Genomic DNA, 25518 nt, shown 5'->3' on the forward strand with positions numbered 1-25518 from the left:
TCGGGATAGGCTTAAGACCAGCCAAAGTTCCCAAAAGTCCTACGCGGATGTGAGGCAAAGAGAGTTGGAGTTTAACATTGGCGATTGGGTTTTATAAAAGGTATCACCCATGAAGGGAGTGATGCAATTTTGAAAGAAGGGGAAACTCAGTCCCTGTTATGTTGGTCCTCATTTGGTTTTGAAGAGGGTTGGCAATGTTGCATATGAATTAGAATTGCATTATTGTTTGAGCTATATTCATCTGGTCTTCCATGTCTCGATGTTGAGGAAGTGCGTGGATGATCCTTCGATGGTTATTCCTTTTGAAGGGGTGGGAAATTCTAATTCCTTGTCTTATGAGGAAGTTCTGGTAGAGATCTTGGATCGGCAAGTACGTTGGTTGCGGAGGAAGGATGTGGCTTCGGTAAAGGTTCTTTTGAGGAACCAAAATTTTCTAGAAGCTATTTGGGAAGCCGAGGAGAAACTAAAGTTCAAGTATCATTTCCTATTCCCTATTCAAGAAAATAGTGCTTAAGGTATGTGAGATCTTAGCATCTTTGTTTTATGACCTTGTTAAAGGAAATTGTTAATTCCTTAATGTCTTTGTTTTCTATCTTTGTTAAAGGTAAGTGTGGTTGTGTTTGGTGACAAATCATTCTAAGAAATTCTTTAACCCATCATTTAAGGATGAATGATCCCTAGAGGGTGAAAATGAAACATCCCAGATGTTGGTCCTTGAAAATTTCTGAAATTTTATCCTCACTATCAAGATTATGACTTACCCAACGATTCATAGGGAGTCATGACGAGTCATTAGACCCAATCATGACCTAAACAGTGTGTGTGTGGCTAAGTTTTATTATGACTATGAGTGGCTCACTATGAGTCGTAAGGACTCGTTACAAGTCATTTTATGTAAAACATAGGATGTCTAGTGTTTATCCTAATTGGTTTATGTTTTGACTACGACTCGACCCAATAAGTTGTAGCGTCCCATTACGAGCCATGGTATACGAGTCATATGATCAATACTGGGTGTTACTAATGACACTGTCTTGACAACGACTCATGGAGACGAGTCATAATGAGACGCGACAAGTCATTATGAGACCTATAATGATTGATGGTTTATTTTTCCAGTTTTTAAAATGGAGGTATTTTAGAAATTTTCCTCTTATCCCAATAATAATGCACGAGCTATAAATATACTTGGAGTCCTAATTTAATCGATAACCCACTCCAAACATTATTCCTTCCTTCTCAAGTCTCTCAAGCATCCATACTTAGGGTTTGAAAGAAGTAGGTTATCCAACGGCTCCACGGTTAGAATTTCTCCATAATCTTTGGTGTTTCAGGCAGGTTACTCTTCCCTAATTTCTAATTTGTTACATACATATATTTTAAAGTATTGTTCATATGGTAATGATGATAGTTTTGAAACATGGGTTTAGGGTTTTGAATGTTAGTTGTTGAACAATGTTTCCTATGGTTTACCTTGACTATTAATGCTTTAATTATGGTTTTGAACTTGTGTAATGCATGGTATGGTTAATAACCGACGAGATTGTGATTTCCCTAAACTGATCTGAGGTGGATTTATGCACCTCATTGTTGTTATTTGAGCTTATTTAGCCTATTTTGAGGACTTTTTGTGTGCTTAATGTGTTGATAATGATATAAATGATCATATAAGTTTAAAAATTCTTTGTTACAATTTTTAAGGATTTTTTCAAACAAGTTGGAGTTAATTTAGTTACTTAGAGTTTAAACGAGACAACTAGTGTTACTAGCTTGAGCTATGTTTTTCTAGTTTATCTTGATGGATCTTAGTGTGATTAATAAGTTCCTAATGATATGATTGTTTAATTATGTGTGGAATAAATTATTTATAGTGTTTAAGGTTCAATTTAATAAACCCAAGAGTCAAACCCATGTTAAAGATCAAAAGGGGCAAAACTAGTATTCTTGGCTTAAGTTTCTAGTTCACGGTCTTGGATGTTGTATTGTTTTGAGCTCTAATTTGTGGGTGTGATACTATAGTATGTATGATTAGTTGATGATGATGATATATGGATGATACACAAGCTGTAAATCAATTATAAACAACACCATAAGGCTTTGAATTGATGGACAAAAGCACAAGACAAGATATGATGTAAAATGGACCTCTTAGAATCCATGGCGCGTCGCGGAGCTTAGCCGCCAATATGGGTAAGGTGATATGCCTTGGGAGATTCCTAATGTACCACAAAATGTGTATCTTAGATACTATGGTGTGTCTCACATCCTATGTGCCGCAATAGTGGGCACAACGCGGACCATAGATCAAAATCGTCGGATTTGACCTTCTATAAATAGGACATTTAAACATAATGCTAAGCATCTTGGAAGACCTTTAAACTATGAGGGAGGATGTTAAACACTTCAAATAGAGTTTTTATTTCTTTAATTTAGTTTTCTTATAGATTTTATTATGTATTCATCTATTATGATTACAGTTATGTCCATGAGCGGTTAAATGCCCTTTTTCTGGGTTAAGGCCAAGAATGTGATTACTCTTTCTATGAATTGGTTTGGTTTTTGATTGTTTATAATATTTGGTTATTTATTTATCCTTTTCTATTACTGTTTTAAGAATTCGTGACCCTTATAATATATCCATTGTCATCTTGTGATCTTGAAATGAGGAACAAGAAGATAGAACATGGGGTAATTAGAATAGGATTGTAATATTCCACAGAATGAAGTTGTAATTTGCAGTTAGGATAATAATATACCTTATCTAACTTAGTTCTCACATCCTTACTCAATGATGTATTTGTGGATCTAAGTTAGATAGGTGAATAGAGGCTCGGAAGACCTTAGTCGTAAATTAAACCCCATGAATCAACAACAAAGATAAGTAACATAACCAACGAAGTTTAATAGCATAGTATGATTGTTTGTAGAGACTTAAACTTGGCTTTCTCCTTATTGATTGTCCAATAACTTTACTTTTCTACATTTCTTCATTTACAATTACTTATAAATTACAAACTCTCGTGGTTATGTTTGCACTAATTTAATCTCAATAGTGAACTAGAATTTGATAGTTGTTTTACACAAGTCCCCTTGGGATCGATACTTGTATTTTAAATTGTCACTTTACTACTTGGTGTGACAACGTACACTTTCTTGTGTGATTGGGCACAAATTGTTTTTGGCGCTGTTGTCAGGGGCTTGTAATTTGGCAACTTCTTTAATTTTAGTTTTACTTTTTGGATTTCTTTGGTGATTTTCACTTGGTGTTGGTTTCAAATTTGCAGGTGCAGGTTAACAAAATAGTGTGTTGTCAAGGGACTTGGAATTCGTTAAATCAGACCCCGATCGCAAACAACGCTTACACCAAAGGAGAAGAGAAGAAATCCTTCTCTACCGCACCCCACAAATCAACCAATAGTAAGATATCCCTATGCCATGGCTAAGTATCTACCAGACCGCAGGATAGTTTACGAAGTGTCAATCCCACTTGTGACAAATTTAACCTCCCTATTAAAAAACCATCTGCTAGAGGTTGAGTCAAGCAGAAAAAAAACATGGTGCAGCTCTTGTATAGGAGTTTACAATTCACCAAGCTATCATATGAATAGCCATAAGTCTACTTGCAAAACTTTCTTAAGATCAGTAACACAATTATGCCTATGGGTGTGTCAATTGACTATGTGAGGTTGACACTCTTCCCTCTTTTGCTGTTAGGGGAAGCAAAAAAGTGGTTGAACCTTGAGCCGACATACTCAATCACAACTTGGGATGACTTAGCTAGGAAATTCCTTATCTGTTTCATTCAATTTGTAGAGATTTCGATACTTCATAAGAAGATTTTGAGCTACAAACAGAGGCTAGATAAGAGCCTTTATCATGCTTGGGAAAGATTCAAGCCTATTCTTTGGGACTGTCCACATCATGAGTAGTCCAATAAGGAATTAGCTCACACCTTTGTTGAAGCCCTTTACCATAACACAAAAATTTTTCTAGATTCAGCTACAGGTGGTCAGGCTCTTGAAAAGACTTATGATGAGTTGTATACATTATTGAACCGGATTGCACAAGGATGTTCGAATTTGCATTGTGGTGCATCAAGAAGATCAATCAAAACTTTTGTAGGTGTTTGTGAAGTTGATAGTATTTCAGACTTAGTCAACCAACTATCAACTAGGCAGAACCAATTGATGAGAAAATTTAGCAAGTTGGGAGTGCACAAGTCTCAGGCTCAGATGAATGTAGTGCAGTAAACTCCGATATGGTGTGATATTTGCGGCATTAGTGTCCTCTCAGAAAATATGTGTGGTGCAAATCTCGAGTTAAACAATTTTGTGGGTAATGATTAAAGGCCAAACTATGGTAATGACTACTACCAAAAGTGGCAGACTCAGGCACTAAATTATTCATGGAACAATAATCAGCAAATTCAATAACAATAAAACTCACAGGCCAGTAACATAGAAGATATGTTAATGAATATCATGGCCACCCAAGAACAGTAGGCTGCTAAACTCAAAAATTAGTAAGAACTTTAGAAGCAGTTGGAGTATCAGTTGGTGAAAATGCAGCAGGCACAAAATACCAAGCCTCAAGAGGGATTTCCAAGTGACACCAAACCTTTAAAACAAGTAATGAAAATCACTTTGAGGGGTGGTGAAAAGTTGATTGACAGACCTCCAAAGACAAATAAGGTGGTTAATTCAGGGTTGATTCCTCAACTAATTGTAGAAAAAGTTATTGATTATTAATGGAAGTCCAAGTACCCGAAAACAAAATTTGATGAATAGGTTAACGTATATCCACTACCTAAATTTCTATAGGGGATAAGAAAATCACAGGAGGATGCATGCTTTAAGTTATTTGACACATTCAGAGAGATTTACATTAACCTTCCTCTTGTAGACGTTTTACAAGCAATGCCAAAGTATGCTAAGTACTTGAAGGATATGGTGACTAAGAGAATTAAGCTATCGGATGTTTAGATAGTAGCACTTACTGAGGAGTGTAGATCTATGGTGATGCAGAAGATGCCTAAAAAATCATAAGGACCCTGGGAAAACTTCCCAATCAGATTGTTAAAAGCGAGGTGGTTCTTGTACTAAGTGATTTTGGGGCAAGTATCTATTTGATACCCCTATCGATGTTCAACACCTTAAGCTTGGGAAAGCCAATATCATGCTTTACGTTACTCCAAATAGCAGACTAATCCATAGTTTGTCCTAAAGGAATCATCGAGGACGTTCTCATCAAGGTTGGTAAGTTAATTATCCCTATTGATTTTTTGTTTTGGATTATAAGGTAGATGATAGGGTTCTGATAATTTTTGGACTTCCATTCTGGGTAATGGGAGAAACATTGATAGATATTTGAGAAGGTACGCTCAAAATGATATTGTATGATAAAAAAGTGGTCTTCAAAGTCTACTAATCAATCAATACACTATCCCACTATGAATATTTATGCATGATTATAGTGATACAAGTGGATGAGTGTGTAGTGATGGATCCCTATCCACCAAAGACCTCTTCAGACATTCTCATTGAGCTGCCAAAGCCACTAATACCTAAGACCAAAGGGACATTGATTGATGAACCTGGAAAGCTATCATTGAGAAAGTTATTGACCTTTGAGTGTTCAAACTCAAGAGGTCATAAATGAATAAGAAGATGGGCTCGATGTAGAAGGAAGAGGATGGAGGAAAATAGTTAATTGTAATAGTAGGTCATGCCATGACACATAAGTAAGTGATTCTTAGGAGGCCACCTAAGTTAAGGTAGATTTTATTTTTAGTATTTAAAATTTTTACTTTATGTAGTTTTTGTTTGTATGAGTCATAGGTTGATGAAAAGCCTGAGTATCGAAAATATGCATTGAGGAGCATGGTAGAGACTACGTGTAGGGTCCCCAGACCCTTTAAAAATAAAAGATGCTAATAGCTAGAACTAGAGGCCTTAGGAAGTATTTACATCTCGACTTATTAGTATACATAGGGGACAAAGTAAATTTTTAAGTGTGGGTTGGGGAAATTCCCATGGTATCCTTTGTCTTTATAGGAGTAATTTTAAAAAAAATTATGTTAATATAAGTGAGATATTCTCGTTGGTGCGATGCATGATTGCCCGATGCAAGTGATTTAAATGTAAAGAGCAGGTTGTTGGGTTAATGACTATTTTTGAAACTCTTAGCCTCATGAGTATGACTCTTATACATTTTTGGGTTAATGTTAAATTCATGCTATTTTTTGGTTGAGAGTCTTTAATGATCCTACTTGAGTTGAGTTTATGCTATGTATAAAGTAAGGTTGATGTGTATTCCTTGTTGAATGTGATGTCTAGAACTTACCTAGAGTGTGTGAAAAGAAAAATAAAGAGTGTGGGTGTAGGAGATTATATAGGAATTTCTTTGATAGCCATGTTTCATACCCTTTTTGAACTACCCTTGTGCATGATCCTAGTTAGCCCTATTGAGCCTTTAGCTTTTTTTTTAGTACCCTCATATGTAGCCTAATTCCCTTCTTTTTTTAACATAATTTGGTCCAAAGCTCCTAAGAACTTCAGTAAAAACTTAAGAAAGTTAATGATTTTAAAAAATAAGATTAGAGAAGATGAAACTCTAGCCCTAAAGTCATAGTAATTTATGTGTACAGTTGATGTGTTGTGGTTGCGAGTGAAAGAGATTTTTTCTAAGAATTGAATCATAAATTATTACGAAATACTCCCTTCCATATTGTATGTGAGTAAGCTTAATGAGATGGGGTAAAACAAAATATGTATGAATATAAGAGTTGTGAATGTTGGTTGTTAGAAGTGAATTTAATGAAAAGTTTGATGTATTAAAGCGCTTAGTGAAGATAGTCACTATTCTTGGTAAAAATATTTCCTACCCTTCCTTTAGCCTACATTACAACCCTTAAAGACCTACTTAATACTGAGCTTTAACATTCTGATATTAGTTGAGTACTACACTAATGTCAAGCCTATGGTTAATCTTGTGTAACTTGTGAATTGCTTGTGAGAGTGAGCATAATTTGATTTTTGTACACATTTTGTGACACACTACATCTATGTGAGTGAGTATGGGTATCTCTCTTATGGCGAGGGCATATGTTTGATGATAGTTGGATGATTTGTATGATGTATTTGATTAAGTAATAGGTATGATTTGCAAACTTGGAGAGTAAATTCTTAAGGCTAGGATGTTTTAAGGTAGTGTTCTCAAGCTTTCAATTGTATATATCACATGCTTAGTGTAAAAACTGGAATTTTGTGTGGTCATTGTAGTACTAAATTAGGTGTATTTCTTGTTATAGAAGTGGGAAGTCTACTCTGATTATGATTCTTAGAGTAAGGAGTTATTCACAGATAAACAAGGCTTTAAGTGTGGGTGTTGATATAAGGTAGATTTATGCACCTCAGTGTTGTCATCCGAGTTTATTTAGCTTGTTTTTGGGACTTTATATGTACTTAATGTGTTGATAATGATATAAATTAGAATATAAGTTTCAAAGTACTTTATTATATTGTTTAAGGTGTTTTTCAAACGTATTGGAGTTAAATTGGTTACTTAGAGTTTAGAGGAGACAACTGGTGTTACTAGCTTGAGATATGTATTTTTCTAGTTGATCTCTATGGACTCTGCTGATTGTAATGAGTTTTTAATGATATGATTGTTTAATTATTCATTTAATAACTTGATTATAGTGTTTATGTTTCAATAAAATCAATCCAAGAGTCAAACCCAAGTTAAAGATCTCTATTTTGAATTGATAATCAAGGCATTATGTTATCTTTATTCCTAAGTTACATGTTAGTTCTCAATCAACTAGCTATCTCCTGACACTTTATCCCTATCGAATGCAGGCACCTAAGATACCTCTACTTTTTCAGCATAGATTTAGGTGGATAGGCTTAGTTCGTCGGTTCGTTGTGGCAAAATGGTGAGCCTTCTTTCTCTAAAAGGCTTAGATATTTCATTCGTTCTTATCATAGATTAGAATTGAGAGTTTTCATTTTCATTTTCATTTGTTAGAGTCAGGGACATATTGTAACACCCCAAATCTGTTACCCATAATGCTACACGATGCTCATGATATCGAAGGACCATAAGCTAACCCAATACTGATATATGTACCTGTATACTGCATGATATACTGTATAAATGTAGAAACATGAACTGAAAGGCCATAGTGTAAAAATCTGTAACATAACTGATAAATCATAACATATGGATGGGGTATGAAATACTCAAAACTCTGAAATAACTATTTGAACATGATAGTTTGAAAAACCTCTAACTGACTAAACTATCTGAACAAGGAGTTGATGGGACATGTCCCCAACTAACTCCAACTAATAAATTAATTAATGAGATGATAAAATAATTATAATGTACTTGAAGGATGAGGACTCACTGCTACTCTGATTGTGGGGACTGGGATGCTACTGATTCTATGGAGCTCGTGTATCTGAACCTATGGTATAAGACATCATAGCGCAAATGCATTAGTACTTTGAATGTACTGGTATGTATGTGAGATAGGATGAATGCATGGGGTTCATATGCATGAACAATACTGACTAACTGATGAATATAAACGTGAGAATACATGCATTAATACATAGTAACTATATTTGAGATTGTGATAATATGAATTTACTAATAACTAACACGACTGATAACTGAGTTCTGATGACTGATATAACTAATAACATGAGCGACTATATCTGACTGTCCTAAATCTGATTGAACTAGCTGAGTTCTGTACTATTCTGAGTTGACTGTATCTGACAGTCCTAAATACTGCAGAACTATCTGAGTTCTATTACTGAGACTGAATGACTATATCTGACAGTCCTGCTTCTATAACTAAAACTGTGGGAAGTAGTTATCTAACCAACATGCCCCTAATATGCCATTATGGCTGAGTTGGGATCCAATCTGTAACCCTAATTGGAAGGGTACCAATACCGCGCCACTGGTAAGGACAATCTGTGAGTAACCCTCATATAATAGGTAACTCTAGTGAGAACAGTAGGAACCGTCATATAACAGGTTAATGCTGGCTATGTTATTCAGGAACGCAAGGATTGCTTATAAGAATCATTCCCTCATATAATAGGTGAGTTCCCAACCTTGGGTTCACTCGGTGCTAATTCCTACTCCTATCTGAATAGACACTGAACATGTATTACTGGACTGAACTGGACTGAATTAACTAAATTCCGTTGACTGATGGAATAGTACTGAGATTACTGTATTATTGTGCTTTCTTGAGTCACATAACTAACTGAGTTCTATGGATCGTGTATTGACTGAGGATATCATGAAAACATGAATGGACTCTAGGCACACAACTATATTTTTCCGGTACAAGTAACCCTAGGACGCGATGAAAGGAAACTAGCAAGGCATGACATTCTTGAATACATGACTAACATCAACAATCCATAATACAATAATTGAAGATATTTCATGAGCATTTCGTTATCATAGCTTGGTACGTGAATAAGATAGCATGTATACATAGCATAATTTCATAATACTAACTTATGAGCTATCCAACAAATCAATTTCAATACCTAAGAATAACATGGAAGTCATTTTGAATTACAATTTAGCAATAGTGCATACTTTCTATCTTTCAGGGCATTTATCAAACACCTTGCATGCACCGTTAGGGCATAGGTATAATCATCAAATTGACACATTATAAATAACTCAATTTATGGATTTTACTCATTTTCTAATATAGTTTCATGAAAAACACATAAATATGCCAACTTGGGAATCATATAACAAGATAAACATGGTTACAACCAACCCACAACATAAATATCACGATTCATAATTTAAAATAGGGTTCTTGAGCTTTATGGATGAATGGAATCCATAAATCAATACAATGCATACCTTAGTTTTTTATTTAGCGAAGATTGACGGAGAGACTTTCTTGAAATTAAATCCCCAATAGAAACCCTTGTTTTTTCTTGAGAGAAAATTAAGAGAAACTAGTATATTTTGGGTTTCGAATAGCTGAATTTCATGTTAAAGGGCTTAAATAGGAGTGGAAAATTGACCCTTTTAACCCTAGATGTGTCTTTTAGTTTTAGTGAAATTTTCCCAAATTGGACCCCTGACGCGAAGCAGTGCTATCGTGTCGTGTCAGTAGAATTTGATAATTAGGAAATTGAGGGATGGCGCGATGCGGAGCCATTGCATTGCCGCTTCATTTGCGACCTGAAAGTTTTGCGCGATGCGCCACCATCGTGGACCCCTACTGGAATTTGAAATAGTCATAACTTCTTACCTAGTTATCGAATTTAGGAAAATTTTATATTGATGGAAAACTTATTGAATTTACCACATGACATAAATTGAAAATCTTGAAAATTACTCATGGAATAAACATCATTCAATTTAGAAGCTAATGATTGACATTCTTGGGACAAAAAAAATTTAGTTAGGAAACTTTGGGCTATTATAATATCTCCCCCTTGGGAACGTTCGTCCTGGAATGAGACTAACTGAGAGAGGAGAAACAATGAGCCAAAGTACACACTAAACATGAACAATGTATCATGACTATCATAACAGATATTTTAAAGATTCATACTGAGTATGCATATTTGATACATAATTTCATGGCTGAGCTGATATATGAATGTATGACAGAGAGTACTGATAAGCAGATCACACATATCTGATGTGTGAATACATGACAGAACAAATTACATGACTGAGATTTCTAATAACTAAGTCTTCCCACAAGGAAAATGCATGTCTGATGCATGAACATATGACTAATCTGATGCATGAACATATAATTGGAAATGCAATGGTACTTAGTACCAAGTTTTAAAAAATGGAATGCTGAACATGAGATTGATATCAAGTTGTAATTGAAATCTGGACGTGGAAACTGAAAAGCATAAGGAGAACTATTACCTTGAGCTAGATCTGAGTTAGCAGAGAAGAGGTGAGGGTACTTGGTAAGCATTTTTGCTTTTGCTTCCCAATAGCTCACTGAACTGACTGATTCCACCAAAGAACTTTGACTAGAGGGAATTCTTTGTTCCACAGTCTACGAGTCTAGTAGTCTAGAATTTTTACTGGAATCTCCTCATAAGAGAGATTATTCTAAACATCTATGCTCTGAATAGGGACTATAACTGCTGGGTCACCTATACACTTCTTGAGCAAAGATACATGGATGAATAGATGAATTGAGGCTAGATATGAAAGAAATTCGAGCTCATAAGCTACCTTGCCGAAGCAAATAAGAATTTTGAAGGGACCAACATATCAGGGACTGAGCTTTTCTTTCTTTCCAAACCTATTCACTCCCATCATGGGAGAGATATTTAGATAGACATAGTCACTAATCTTGAACTCGAGATCTTTTCTGCTTATACCTGTATAAGACTTTTGTCAGCTTTAAGCATCCCGGAGTCTTTCTCTGATCAACTTAAGTTTTTCTAAGGCATCAAATACTAAGTCAAGCCATATAACTGAGGCCTTACTAACTTTGAAGCAACCAACTGGAGATATTCACCTCCTACAATAGAGAGCATCGAATGGAGCCATCTTATAACTGGAATGATAGTTGTTGTTTTATGCAAACTCAATCAAAGGAAAGTGGTCATCCCAACTACCCTTGAAATCAATTGCATACGCTCGCAACATATCTTCTAAATGGTCCTTTCTGCTTGACCATCTGTTTGAGGATGAAAAGATGTACTGAGATGAATTTGGGTGCCAAGATCTTCTTAGAATACTTTCTAGAAATGAGAGGTGAATTGGGTACCTCTATCTGACATAATGGATAATGGAATACCATGCAATCTTACCAACTCTCTGATGTAAAGTTTGGCATAATCCTCAACTGAATTAGGGGTATGGACTGGAAGAAAATGAGATGATTTGTTCATTCTGTCTACAATAACCCAAACGGAATTATGCTGGTGATGAGTACGAAGCAAACCCGTCATGAAGTCCATGTTGACTTCTTCCCACATCCAAGTAGGATTACTGAATTCCTGCATAGACCCACTAGGCTTCTGATGCTCTATCTTAACCTGCTAACATATAGAGCACTTAGCCAAAAACTCTGCAATATCCCTTTTCCTCCCACTCTACAAATAGATCTCCCACAAGTCACAGTACATCTTTGTGGCCCCTAGATGAATAGAGTAGCACGCACCATGCACTTCTGCAAGAATTCGCTACCTTAAGTCATCTATACCTGGAACACACAGATGACCCTAATAACATAGAACATCATCTCCCCCTTGGAAGAAAACCTCTACTTTTGATCCTTGACTGACTATTTTAACTGGACAAAGCTACAATCTCTATCTTTCTTTTCTTTCACCTCGGAAACTAGAGATGATTCTGAAGTACTCTGAACCCATATGTCACCCTCCTCCTTATCAACTAAGTGAATGCCTAGTCTGGCAAACTAGTGGATTTCCTGAGCTAACTTCTTCTTACTGTCCTCAACATGAGTAACACTATCCATAGACAGTCTACTGAGAGCGTCAACTACAACGTTGGCCTTGCTCAGATGATAAAGGACACTCATGTCATAATCTTTCAAGAGCTCTAACCACCTTCTCTGACAAAAATTGAGATCTTTCTTAGAAAAGACATACTGAAGGCTCTTATGATCTGTGAATACATCTAAAAGAATACCCTATAGATAATGCCTCCAAATCTTTAAGGAAAAAACTATGGCTGCAAACTCAAGATCATGAGTTATATAATTCTTCTTATGAGGTTTAAGCTGTCTGGATGCGTAGGCTATGACCTTAAAATACTGCATGAGGACACAAACCAAATCTATTCTAGATGCATCACAATACACCACAAACCCATCTGAACTATTGGGAAGAGCTAAGAATAGATCTGAGGTGAGTCGAGTCTTCAACTCCTAAAAACTTTTCTTGCAAGGATCTGATCACTAAAACTTTACTTTCTTCTAAGTTAATCTGGACATATGGGATGCAATAGAAGAAAATCCCTCAATAAACCATTAGTAATAGCCATCCAAACCAAAGAAACTCCTGATATTTGATAGAGAGACAGGTCTGGGCCAGTTTTTTACTGCTTCGGCCTTTTGAGGATCAACCGTAATTCCATCACCGAAAATGATATGACCAAGGAATGCTACTGACCATATCCAAAATTCACACTTACTAAATTTGGAAAACAACTAATGATTTCTGAGAGTCTGAAGTACGATTCTGAGATGGTCTGCATGATCATGCTCACTGCAGAAATAGACCCGAATGTAATCTATGAAGACTATGATGAACATGTCTAAGTACTGCTTGAACACCCGGTTCATCAACTCTATGAAAGTTGCTGGGGCATTGGTAAGAAGAAATGACATAACTAAGAATTTGAAATGACCATACCGAGAATAAAATGCTGTCTTTGGAATGTCACATTCTCTAACTCTGAGCTGATGGTAGCCTGACTTGAGGTCTATCTTAGAGAATAGCTGGCACCCTGAAGTTGGTCAAATAATTCATCAATTCTGGGAAGTGGATACTAGTTCTTGACCATGACTTTATTGAGCTGATGGTAATCAATGCACATTCTAAGAGAACCGTCTTTCTTGCGCACGAATAAGATGCGTGTGCCCCATGGAGACACACTGGGTCTGATGAATCCCTTATTTAAAAGATCCTTCAACTTTTTTTTAGTTCTTTGAGTTCTAATAGAGCCATTCTATATGGCAGAGTAGATATGGGCTGAGTATCTAGAAGAAGATAAATGCCGAAGCCTATTTCCCTTTTGGGAGGAATTCCTGGAAGATCTTCGATAAAGATATCTAAATAATCACGTACTACTAGGACTAATTCAAGGTTGGGGATTTCAGAACTAGTGTACTTAACTCAAATAAAGTGATAGACACACTCCTTAAATACCATTTTTCGTGTTCGGACGTAGAAAACTAGCTAACCTCTGAAAGTCGATACACTATCCTTCTACTCTAGCACATATTTATTTAGAAACTAAAATTTGACTATTCTATTTCTACAGTCGACTGTGGCATAGCAGGAATGAAGATAATCTATACTGAGAATGACATTAAAATCAGTCATCTCTAATTCGACTAAGTTTGCTGAAGTTACTTTCTAAAATATAATAACTGGGTAGTTCTTGTATACCCGCCGAGCTATGCGGGTTTTACCCACTGAGGTAGAAACTAAAAAAGGCTCTACTAGAATTTTGAGACTGATTCTGGAATCAACTGCTATATAAGGAGTAAAACAAGGAAGCACCTGGATCTAGCAAAGTGTAAATATGCACATAAAAGATCTATAATGTACCAATAACCATATCAAGAGAATTTTCCTAATCTTGGTGGGACTGGAGTGCATAGAGTCTATTTGAGTGTTGCCCACTAGTAGCATTGGAAGTGGTACCCTGCTGATTTGGGCGAACAAACTAAGCTGAGGAACAGTTCTGCTAGCCCTGAGGACCTAGCTGAGGATAGTCTCGAACTCTATGGCCTATCTTGCCACATCCGAAACAAATACCACTACCAGCTCTGCAAATACCTTGTGGTGCTTCTTGTAAGTCTGGCAAAGAAGATAGGTGCTGCCCTGAGACTTAGAGCCTAGCTCTCTATCTTTGTTACCATCCTTGAACTTAGGAACTAGGGCACAGGAAGAGGAAGAATCTAGAATTGATAACTTAGGACAAAACTGAGAACGGTTTTCACTTTCTGATTTGGGCTGAGCAAAGTTAAAACTATGTGTCCTATCTCTCTTAGCATGCTTCTCCCCCATCTTAATCTTTTGCTCTTATATTTGTTGAGCATGAGCCATAAGCCTGGCTAAAGTCATGTAACTATTCAATATCACAGACCTCTACTCATTTACCACACTATCATTCACCCTACATACAAACCTATCTGCAACCACATGAGGGGTATATCTGGATAATTGAGTAAGCTTAAGAGAATAAACTTTTAACATCATGTTTACCTACCTGAGATTGATGAATTATAACACCTTATCCTATCTCAGCTCTTGAGAAAAGAATATATCTATGAATACAGTGACAAACTCCTCCCACTTAATATGCCCTGCATCATCTGGCCTTTCTGACTTCCACTGTTTAAATCAAGTATTGGAAATATCCTAAAACTGGTATGCAGCTAGCTTGGCACTGTCGACAGGAGTAACCCCTATGATGTCAGTAACCTTCTAAACCTGATAGATAAATTCCTGAGGATCCTCATCTGACTTAGACCCGAGAAAGGATGGAGGATTCATTCAGGTGAAGTCCCAAATCCTTGCTATAGCTGAATTGGCCATTAGGTTAGCCAGAATGATAGCTGGTTATTCATTCTAAGTGGTAAATGACTGAGCAAGAGTAGTGAATACAATTGTAAACTCTACATAAGAAACATGTTCGCTCAAAGGATCTTCGGACTAAGGGGCTGAATGATTCTTATTTCTTCTTTTAGGAGGCATGTTCTGAGGAAAAAAGGAAGAAATGGATTAGATTGAGATATTGACTTAAGATTATGCTCACTTTCACAACATGAATACTGAAAGAAGGGAAACTATTCCTAAAACATCTCATAGCCTCCTGCACGTAAATGTGGCGCACAATACACCCATGCACAAAACTCTGCTAAATGTTGCTTTCAGACTTCCTAGGAAACTATTGAACATGGCTTTGATACCAATTTTGTAATGCCCCAAATCTAGTACCAGAATGCTACACGATGCTCATGACCCCAAAGGACCACAAGCTAACCCATTACTGATTTTTGTACCAGTATACTGCATGATATACAATATAACTATAGAAACATGAACTAAAAGGTGATAAGGTTCAAATCTATAACATAACTGATAATTCATAACCTATGGATAGGGTATGAAATACCCAAAATACTGAAATAACTATCTGAACATGATAGTCTGAAAAACCTCTAACTATCTGAACTGTCTGAATAAGGAGTTGATGGGATATGTCTCCAACTAACTCTAACTAACAAATTAATTAATGAGATGATAAAATAATGATAATGTCCTCGAAAGATGAGGGCTTACTACTTCACTGACTGCGGAGACTGGGATGCTACTGATTCTCTGAAGCTCATGTCTGTGAACCTATGGTATAAGACACCATATCTCAAATGCATCTGTACTTTGAATGTACTGGTATGCATGTGAGGTAGGATGAATATACGGGGTTCATATACATGAAAAATACTAACTTATTAATATGAATGTAAGAATACATGCATGAACATATAGTAACTATATCTGAGATTGTGATAACAGGAATTTACTAATAATTAACACGACTGATAACTGAGTTTTGATGACCGATATAACTGATAATATTAGCAACTACATCTGACAATCCTGAATCTGATGAAACTATCTGAGTTTTGTACTATTCTGAGTTGACTGTATCTGATAATCCTAAATTCTGTAGAATTATTTGAGTTCTATTACTGAGATTGAATGATTTTATCTAAAAGTCCTAATTTTATAACTTAAACTGTGGGAAGTAGTTATCTAACCAACATACCCCTAATACACCATTATGGCTAAGAAGTGGTCTAATCTATAACCCCAATTGGAAGGGTCTCAATACCGTGCCACTGGTAAGGAAAATTTGTGAGTAACCCTCATATAACTGGTAAATCTAGTTAGAATGGTGAGAACCCTCATAAAATAGGTTAAGCCACCTCATCTACCCTCATATAACAGGCTATGATATTTCAACCTACGCTGGCTACGTAGTTCAAGAACGTAGGGATTTCTTCTAAAAATCACACCCTAATATAATAGGTGAGTTCCCATCCTTGGGTTCACTCGGTGCTAATTCCTGCTCCCATCTAAATAAACACTAAACATAGATTACTGGTCTAAACTGGACTTAATTAACTGAATTCCATTGACTGATGGAATAGTACTGAGCTTACTATATTATTGAGCTTTCCTGAGTCACATAACTGATTGAGTTCTATTGATCATGGATTGAATGAGGATATCATTAAAACATGACACGGATTCTAGGCACACAACTATATTTTTTGGGTACAAGTACCCCCAGGATGTGATGACAGGAAACTGACAAGGCATGACATTCTTGAATACATTACTAACATCAACAATCCGAAATACAATAATTGAAGATATTTCATTGAAATTTGGTTATCATAGCATGGTACATGAATAAGATAGCATGTATACATAGCATAATTTCATAAGGTTAACTCTTGAACAATCCAACAAACCAATTTCAATACTTAAGAATAACATGGAAGTCATTTTGGATCACAATTTAGCTATGGTGCATAATTTCTATCTTCCTAGGAATTTTATCAAACACCTTGCATGCACCCTCATGGCATAGGTATAATCATCAAATTGACACATTATAAATAACTCAATTTATGGATTTCACTCACATTCTAATGTAGTTTTATGAAAAACACATAAACATGCCAACTTGGGAATCATATAACAAGATAAACATGGTTACAACCAACCCACAACATAAATATCATGATTCATAATTTAAAATTGGGCTCTTCAGATTTAAGGATGAAAGAAATCCATAAATCAACACAACGCTTATCTTAGTTCTTGATTTAGCGAAGATTAACAAAGAGACTTTCTTGAAATTGAATCTCTAATTGAAACCCTAGCTTGTTCTAGAGAGAAAATTTAGAGAAATAAGTATATTTTGGGTTCCAAATAGCTGAATCTCATGTCAAAGGGCTTAAATAGGGGTGGAAAATTGACCCTTTTAACCATGGACGCATCTTTTAATTTTAGTGACATTTTCCTGAATTGGACCCTTGGCGCAATGTTGCACTATCGCGCCGTGTCACTAGAATATGGCAATTGGGAAATTGAGGGATGATGCAATGCAGAGCCATCGCGTTGCCACTTTATTTATGACCTGGAAGTTTGGCGTGGTGCGCCACTATCATGGACCCCTACTAGAATTTGACATTTGCCTTTTTGTCCTATGGCGCAACACGCCACTGACTAATATAGCGTTGTTTTTTGATGGGAACTTGAAATAGTCATAACTTCTTACTCGGTTATCAAATTTAGGTGACTTTTATATTGATGGAAAGATTATTGAAAATCTTGAAAATTCCTCATGGAATAAACATCATTCAATTTAGAAGCTAATACTTGACATTCTTGGGACAAAAAAAATTAGTTAGAAAACTTTAGGGTATTACACATATCTCGACCAAGAATGGTTTTTGGTTCTCTTTATGGAAGACTTTATTGGATTATAGTGAACTTAGGTAATGTTGGTAGTTCATTAGATAGGTTATCTCTTGTTGATTATAAATGTGATTTAAATATCATTAAGCTTATTCTTATACTATCTTATTATATATTTAAAATTCATCAGACGTTGGGGATGTTGTGTTCACTTGGTTAGGTGTAGGGGATGGTCTTTAGACTATGTAGGACTTGAGATTCTTATCACATCCATGCCCTGGTTTGGGTCATTATAAAGTTTGTATCAAAGCCTCAATTTGGTGTCAATAGTGTTTACAAAGCCTTGTACTCTAAGTCATAATTCACTTTTTTTGCAAAGATAGTGAGGACTAGATCCGGTAAGGCTAGAAATTAGGATCTTTTATCAAAGAATATTGCCTAGTCTAGTGAGAGAGATGCCAATCGTGGTTTGGTTCGACGTAGAGGATGGGCACGAGAATCTGCCTTATCTCGAGATAGCACTAGGGGCCCTGCCCTAAATCTTGAAATGAGTATGTTGGAGATATGGGTTCTATTTCAGTTCCACTAAGTCCTTATATCTAATTTTTGAGGGATTACTGGTGTAATTGCTAACTTGGTTAGAGGGTGCCCCTTTGAATACACCTAGTGTTCTTCTGGCCCCAAGTGTTATATCCTCATCTGTGCTAGATTTTACTTATGGTGATCCTTCAATTTCAAGTATGGATCTTTCTAATTTACCGATATTAGCTTATGGTACTCTACAAACTTTGAGTGTAGTTCCTCCTTCATTTCTTATGTCTGAGTGTGATATTATGAGATCTGTAGTTCAACCATCTTCAATTATTCTTCTCAAATAGGTTATCAACCAACAAAATTTACTGTGCCTCATATTATTATAAATATGGCTATGTCTTCTGAGGACAAAAAGTTGTTTGAGAGATTTACTCATTTGGGTGGTCCTTGGTTTAGTGGTGTTGTATGCAACGATGTCTATGAGTTCTTAATAGATTAGTAGGCAATGTTGCATAATCTTTCTTCACTCAATTTGCATGGGGTTTCTTATACTAATTACCAATTGAGAGATGCAATCAGGGATTAGTGGAGGTTACTTATTGGGGGATGACCTCTTGGTTCGCCAGCGATGACTTGGGATTAGATTACAGAGGCCTTTTTGGATAGGTTTGTGACTTTTATTTTGATCGATCAAATTAGAGATGAATTTGAACACTTGGTGTAGGGCTTCATGACTATTTAGAGTGTGAGGCATGATACCATGCCTTGTCTACATAATCTTCTGCTAGTATTACCAACGTGTTTGAGAAGATTCAAAAAATCATAAAAGGGTTGGATGTTTCTCTTTAGATTGCAATGACTTAGATGGTAGTGTATGGAGCATTATTTCATAGTATAGTCAATCATGCTAAGATGAATAAGTCCATTCTACAAGCATTTCAAGGAGGAACCAAGAAGGTGCACCATTTAAGTGAGTTCAGAGGTCATATATCTCAATGTAAAGATTTTGAATGCTATCCCAGGTATCATTTTAGGATAGAACAGGCCGCCTTATAGGGCTCAAGTAGTGGGTCTTCTTTTCCATCAGTTTTAGGTGGTTGTCCTACTTCAATCATACCTCCTTTCTTTTAGCCAAGTTGTAGGGTTTGTTTTGTCTGTAATGAGATTGACCATATGACTAAGGACTATCCCAAAAATATTTTTAGAGGTAATTCAATGTCGGCCATATGAGGTAGAAGTCTTATTAGAGGTGAGAGAGGTAGAGGTATTGGTGACCATTGTGGTGGTTGTAGGGCTACTTAACCAGGTAGTGGATACAGTTAGTGTTATGGTTACCTGTCAGGACATAGGTAGTGGCCTCTGGTGACATCATTAGAGGTATCATCCTTGTTTGTTTAAGATCCACATCAATGTTATTTGATCTTGGTTGACCTTCTTCTATGTGTTTGTATACTTTACTTTAGGTTTTGATTCTTCTCATAAGCCTCTTCATGTGCCTATTTATTTATCTACCCTGGTAGGAGACTCTTTAGTGGTTTATCGAGTATACCAAATCAAATGGTGGATCTTTTACTATGTATGAGACCTATGTAGATCTGATTGTATTAGTTAAGGTGGATATTGATATGATATTAGGTATGGATTAGTTGGCTCCTCATCATGTTGTCCTAGATTGTTATGCTAAGATAATGAATTTGGCTTCGTCAGGTGTGCCAAGCATATCTTAGAAAGGTGTGCTTCATTTATGACCTTAGAGAATTATATCTTTCCTTTAGGCTCATCATTTGGTTTAGAGGGGATGTCTATATTATGTGTCCCATATTTATAATGCTAGTATTTCTTTGTCTCTTTTATTTAGTGTTATTTGTGAGTTAGTTGATGTTTCCCTATAACTTGCTTGGTATGCCTTTTGATCATGAAATTGACTTTACCATTGATATTGAGCCAGAAACCAAGACCATTTTTATTCCTCCTTATATGATGGCCTCAATCGAGTTGAAAAAAATTTAAGGATCAGTTGTAGGAGTTGTCGAAAAAGTGATTTCTCTGACCAAGTAAATTATCTTAGGGTGTGCCTGTCTTGTTTTGAAAAAAAGGATGGATCTATGCATATATGCATTGATTATTGAGAGTTGAAAAGGTGACGGTTAAGAATAAGTATCCTCTTTCTAGTATTGATGATTTGTTCAATCAAGTTCAAGGTTATTCAGTGTTTTCAAAGATTGGTTTGATGATCAGGTATCTGTATTTGAGTATAAAGTCTTTGGATATTGTCAATATGGCTTTTCAGACATGATACAGTCATTATGAGTTATTGGTCATGTCTTTTGGGTAGACCAATGCACCTGTCGTGTTCTTGAAGTTGATGAATCGGGTATTTTATTTCTATCTCAACATATTTTTTATTATATTTATCAATGATATATTTTTTATTCCAAGAGTGAGGCCAATCATGAGGAGCATTTTTAAATTGTGCTTCATAGATTGAGGGATGTGAAGTCATATGCTAAGATCTCTAAGTATGAGTTTTTGTTGGAGTTTATCTCTTTCTTAGGTAATTCATTGAACAAGGATGGTATTATGATTGATCTATCCAATATTGCAAGGGCTCATGACTGGGATAGACCTACTTCTTCTATTAGAGTTTTATTGGTTTAATAGGTTACTATCGATATGCTGTTAAGGTTTTTTCATCTATCGCAACTCCATTGACCAAGTTATCTAAGAAAAAGATATCTTATTATTTGTTGGATTATTGTAAGGTGAACTTTCAAAAACACAAGGATTTATTGATTTTAGTTCCTATCTTGACATTTCCCAAGTAGGGTATGGGTTTTACGATCTTCGGTGATACTTTTGGTATCGGGTTAGGTGTTGTGTTGATGAAAGAGGGAAAGGTAATTATATGTGGTTCTTCTCAGTTGAAGCCCTACGATAGGAAATACCCTACCTATAATTTGGAGTTTTGAGTGGTTGTTTTTGCTTTGAAGTTGAAAAGACACTACTTGTATAAAATCTATTGTAAGATTTTCTCATATTATCGTATCCTTCAGTATATCTTTACCCAGGTAGATCTTAATATGAGGCAGTATCATTGACCTGAGTTTCTTAAGGATTATGACTTGACTATTATTTATCATCTTACAAGGCTAATGTAGTTATGGATGGCTTGAGCCAAAAATCGACTGGCATGGGTATCTTAGCATATCTTTTGACCCAGGAGAGTCCTTTGGCCTTATATGTTCAGTCTTTGGCTAACCAGATTATTAGGTTTGATGTTTAGAAACCTGGGTGTGCTTTTGGAATTTATGGAGGCTAGGTCTTCCATGATGGAGGATATTTGGGCTCATTATTTTGATGATGTTTCTTGAGAGTTATTCGAGATAAGGTGGTGAGTGGTAAGGTTAAGGAAGACTCACTTGATACAGACGGTGTTTTGACGATTAGTGGCTAGATTTGTTTGACGAGAGTGGATGACTGGATTAGATTGATTTTGGAGAAGGCTCATTGTTTTAGATATGCTATCCACCTAGGATAAGATGTATCATAATTCAAGACAACATTACTAGTTGGGTAGTACGAGGAAGGATATAGCAGATTTTGTAGCTCATTACTAATATTGTCAGCAAGTGAAGGTCGAGGATTTGATTCTTGGTGGTTTTGCTTTAGAGGCTACCCATAGCATTTGAGGCATGGTGGTTTACCTTAGAAGCTAACCATTCCCTAGCCAAAATGGAAACAAATCACTATGGACTTTGTGACTAGGTTTCCACGTGTCTATTCTAGAAGTGTTTGGGTCATCATGGATCGATAGACCAAATCTTCTCATTTTATTTTAGTTTAAGTTTCTTTCATTGCTGAGATGTTGGCTAGTATCTATATTCGTGAGATAGTGTGTCTTCATGGGGTTCCATGACCTATTATCACAGATCGAGGTTTAGTGTTCATATGTCACTTCTAGAAGACTTTGTTAGATAAGTTTGGCACCTGGGTTAATCTTAGAATAACATTTCACTCTGAGACCAGCAGTCAGTTGAAACAGACTATTCAGGTTTTTGAGGATATATTCCATGCTTGTTTTATAGACTTTTGAAAACACTGGGAGCACCATCTATCCTTTGCAGAGTTTATGTTTAATAATAGTTATTACGTCTGTATTGAGATGACTCTTTTATAGGTTTTATATGGTAGGAGTTGTTGTTCTCTAGTTGGTTGGTTCATTATTTCTGAGATCAGACCTTGAGGTACGAATGAACTTCATGAGTGCTTTGTTAGAGTTTAGGTCATTCATGATAGGCTTCGAGCGACTTAGAGTTGGAAGAGCTGTTACGCAGATCGTAGTCTTTATGCCTTAAGGATCAGTGTTGGTGAGTGTGTTTTTCTTTTTGTGTCATCCATGAATTGCATGTTGAGGTTTAGGAAGAGGGGTAAGCTTATCCCCAGCTATATTGGACCTTTGGAGATCCTTTAGACTATTGGTGATGTGGGTAATGAGTTTTCTTTCCTCACTAATTTATCTATTATTCACCTAGTTTTTCGTGCTTCCATTCTTCAGCATTACATTACGATTGAGTCTCATGTCATTTGGTGTGATTCAGTTCACTAATTGAGATGTTGTATCTGGTTGAGGAGCCTATCTTAATTTTAGACAGTTGCGTTCTAGAGATATTCCAGTAGTTAAGATCTAGTGGAGTCATTGGTCTATAAATGAGGATACTTGGGAGGTCGAGTCTGATATGCATAGTAGTTACCCCCATCTTTACTCTGGTTTGGATATTTTCCTTACATTTAGTTTGAGTACAAACTAGATTTTTTATGGTGGATAATGTAACAACTTAATTTTTGGTGATTTTTGTGAAATATTCAATTCTGTCTGATTTGACAATTTTACCCATCCCTGTGGTTTCTTTGTGGTATTTTTGGGGTGCAGATATTTTTATCATGGTTCCTAATGCATTTTAGTTCGAAATATATGAAATTGTTGTTTTTGATAACATAATAAGCCTTATAGTTGACTTTGGTCAATGTTTATTGATATATGTGTCAAATGGCAAAAAAAACTGTGCCAGCAGGTCCAGAACATAGATTTTAGGTTGGTAACATGGTTGGTTTAGTTTTATGGCTTTCGTTTATGACTTTGACTCTTGGTTTTTTAAGTTGTGAAATAGGGTTTCAAGGGTCAACTTTGTGAAAACAACATTTTTTAAAAAAATTGATATCACCATTGAGTCCAAAACATTGGTTTTGATTTGGTAGAGTAGTTTGTTTGTATTCTTTTGATTCCGGATGGATCCCAAAGGGTCTACCGAGACTTGGAATTTTTCAAGTCTCTAGCGTGCACTCGCTTAATCGACATTTTGGTTGCATAAGAACCAAGTCATGCAGTAAAACATCGTTTATGCAATTTCTGTGTCGCATACGCGGCCATTGCATAAGCGACAATAGGGTTGCTCACATGACACTTGCTCATAGGCAAGGTATCGTGTATGCAACACCTTGTCGCTTAATAGATACTCACTTAAGCGACCCATTGATTGCTTATGTGATGCCTAGGTCATTTCACTATTTTTTGCCTTTTCATTATTTTTGAGACTTGGAGCTTGAGGTTTTGAGATTTTGAGCAATTTCTTCCATTTCTAAGCTTTGGTAAGCTTCAAAACACCTATTCCAATAAGGCCCAAAAATTATATTTCGTTGATTTAAACCCCAATTTAAACTCGTTTTCACTTCTATTTTCTTCCATGAGTTACTTTAATCATAGGAATTATATTTTGGATTTAAACTTCTGATTTTACCATTTTTTAAAACCTGTTTCGAGGTTCCATTTTGACCCCTACAAAAAGTAAGGCAATATTGGTATCATTAGCTTTCTTTTGATGCATAGATTCTATATCTGAATGTTTTAGTTTGTTATGGATCCGATCGTAGGGAAAAAGCTTTATGTTACTGGGTTTATGTACATGATTTTTGGCTTATGAGGTAGGTTATAGCTTAATTTTCATCAAACTGGTTTGGCTGGTTAATAATAATGTAAAATCATATATGGGTATGGGATTGTAACATGGAAAAGGTGTTTAGGTTATTCATGTGTCCTTTTGCGGGCATGTGGATAATATTTGGTGGGTTTGAGATATTACTTTATATTTGTGACTGAGTGGGTTCTTATAGATTTTGTTTTACCTGATATTGATATATGTATGTTTGTTTGTACTCTTTTTTGGTGGAAGGGCCTAGAGATTGTGTTTATGTGGTGTCAATAACATATCAAGCATATTTAACTTGATGGTTTCTTGATTATATTGGATCATGAATGGTTGGTTGATTTGAGAGGATTTTTGGCTCACATGGTTGGTACATTTGTTGGATATTGGATATTCTTTATTTGGTTTATTGTGAGCATTATATCATCCTATAATATTCATTCACGAAACATTGGTACCTCTTTGTAAATATTAGGAACACTAGAAACACTGACTTTTTCAGACCGAAAGTGTAACATCATCATAACCCTCTATCGGTGTATATGCCAGGGAGGGGATATGGATATTGGTATTGCATATTAATTGTATATGGGTTGACAAACCCCTAATCGGCCCTACATCGGGAAACCTTATCTCCTTAGGTGTGTACAGAGGTTGTGCGACTACCTCATGCATGAGCGTTGTCATTATCTTCGTTACACTTCATACATTGTGCTTATTTTATGATACTATTCAATCTTTGACTTGATATCCACCATATGTGCTATCTTACTATA

General features: G+C 35.9%; 1 non-coding gene across 1 annotated transcript; it reads right to left on the minus strand.

The window, feature by feature from the left end:
- Positions 1-3822: 3822 nt before the first annotated feature.
- Positions 3823-3928, minus strand: LOC124886285. The gene has a single exon (XR_007043371.1). It is a non-coding gene; the product is annotated as a small nucleolar RNA R71 (small nucleolar RNA).
- Between the last annotated feature and the right edge of the window lie 21590 nt (positions 3929-25518).

This window comes from Capsicum annuum, chromosome 7 (genome assembly GCF_002878395.1).
Source record: "Capsicum annuum cultivar UCD-10X-F1 chromosome 7, UCD10Xv1.1, whole genome shotgun sequence".
NCBI lineage: Eukaryota > Viridiplantae > Streptophyta > Magnoliopsida > Solanales > Solanaceae > Capsicum > Capsicum annuum.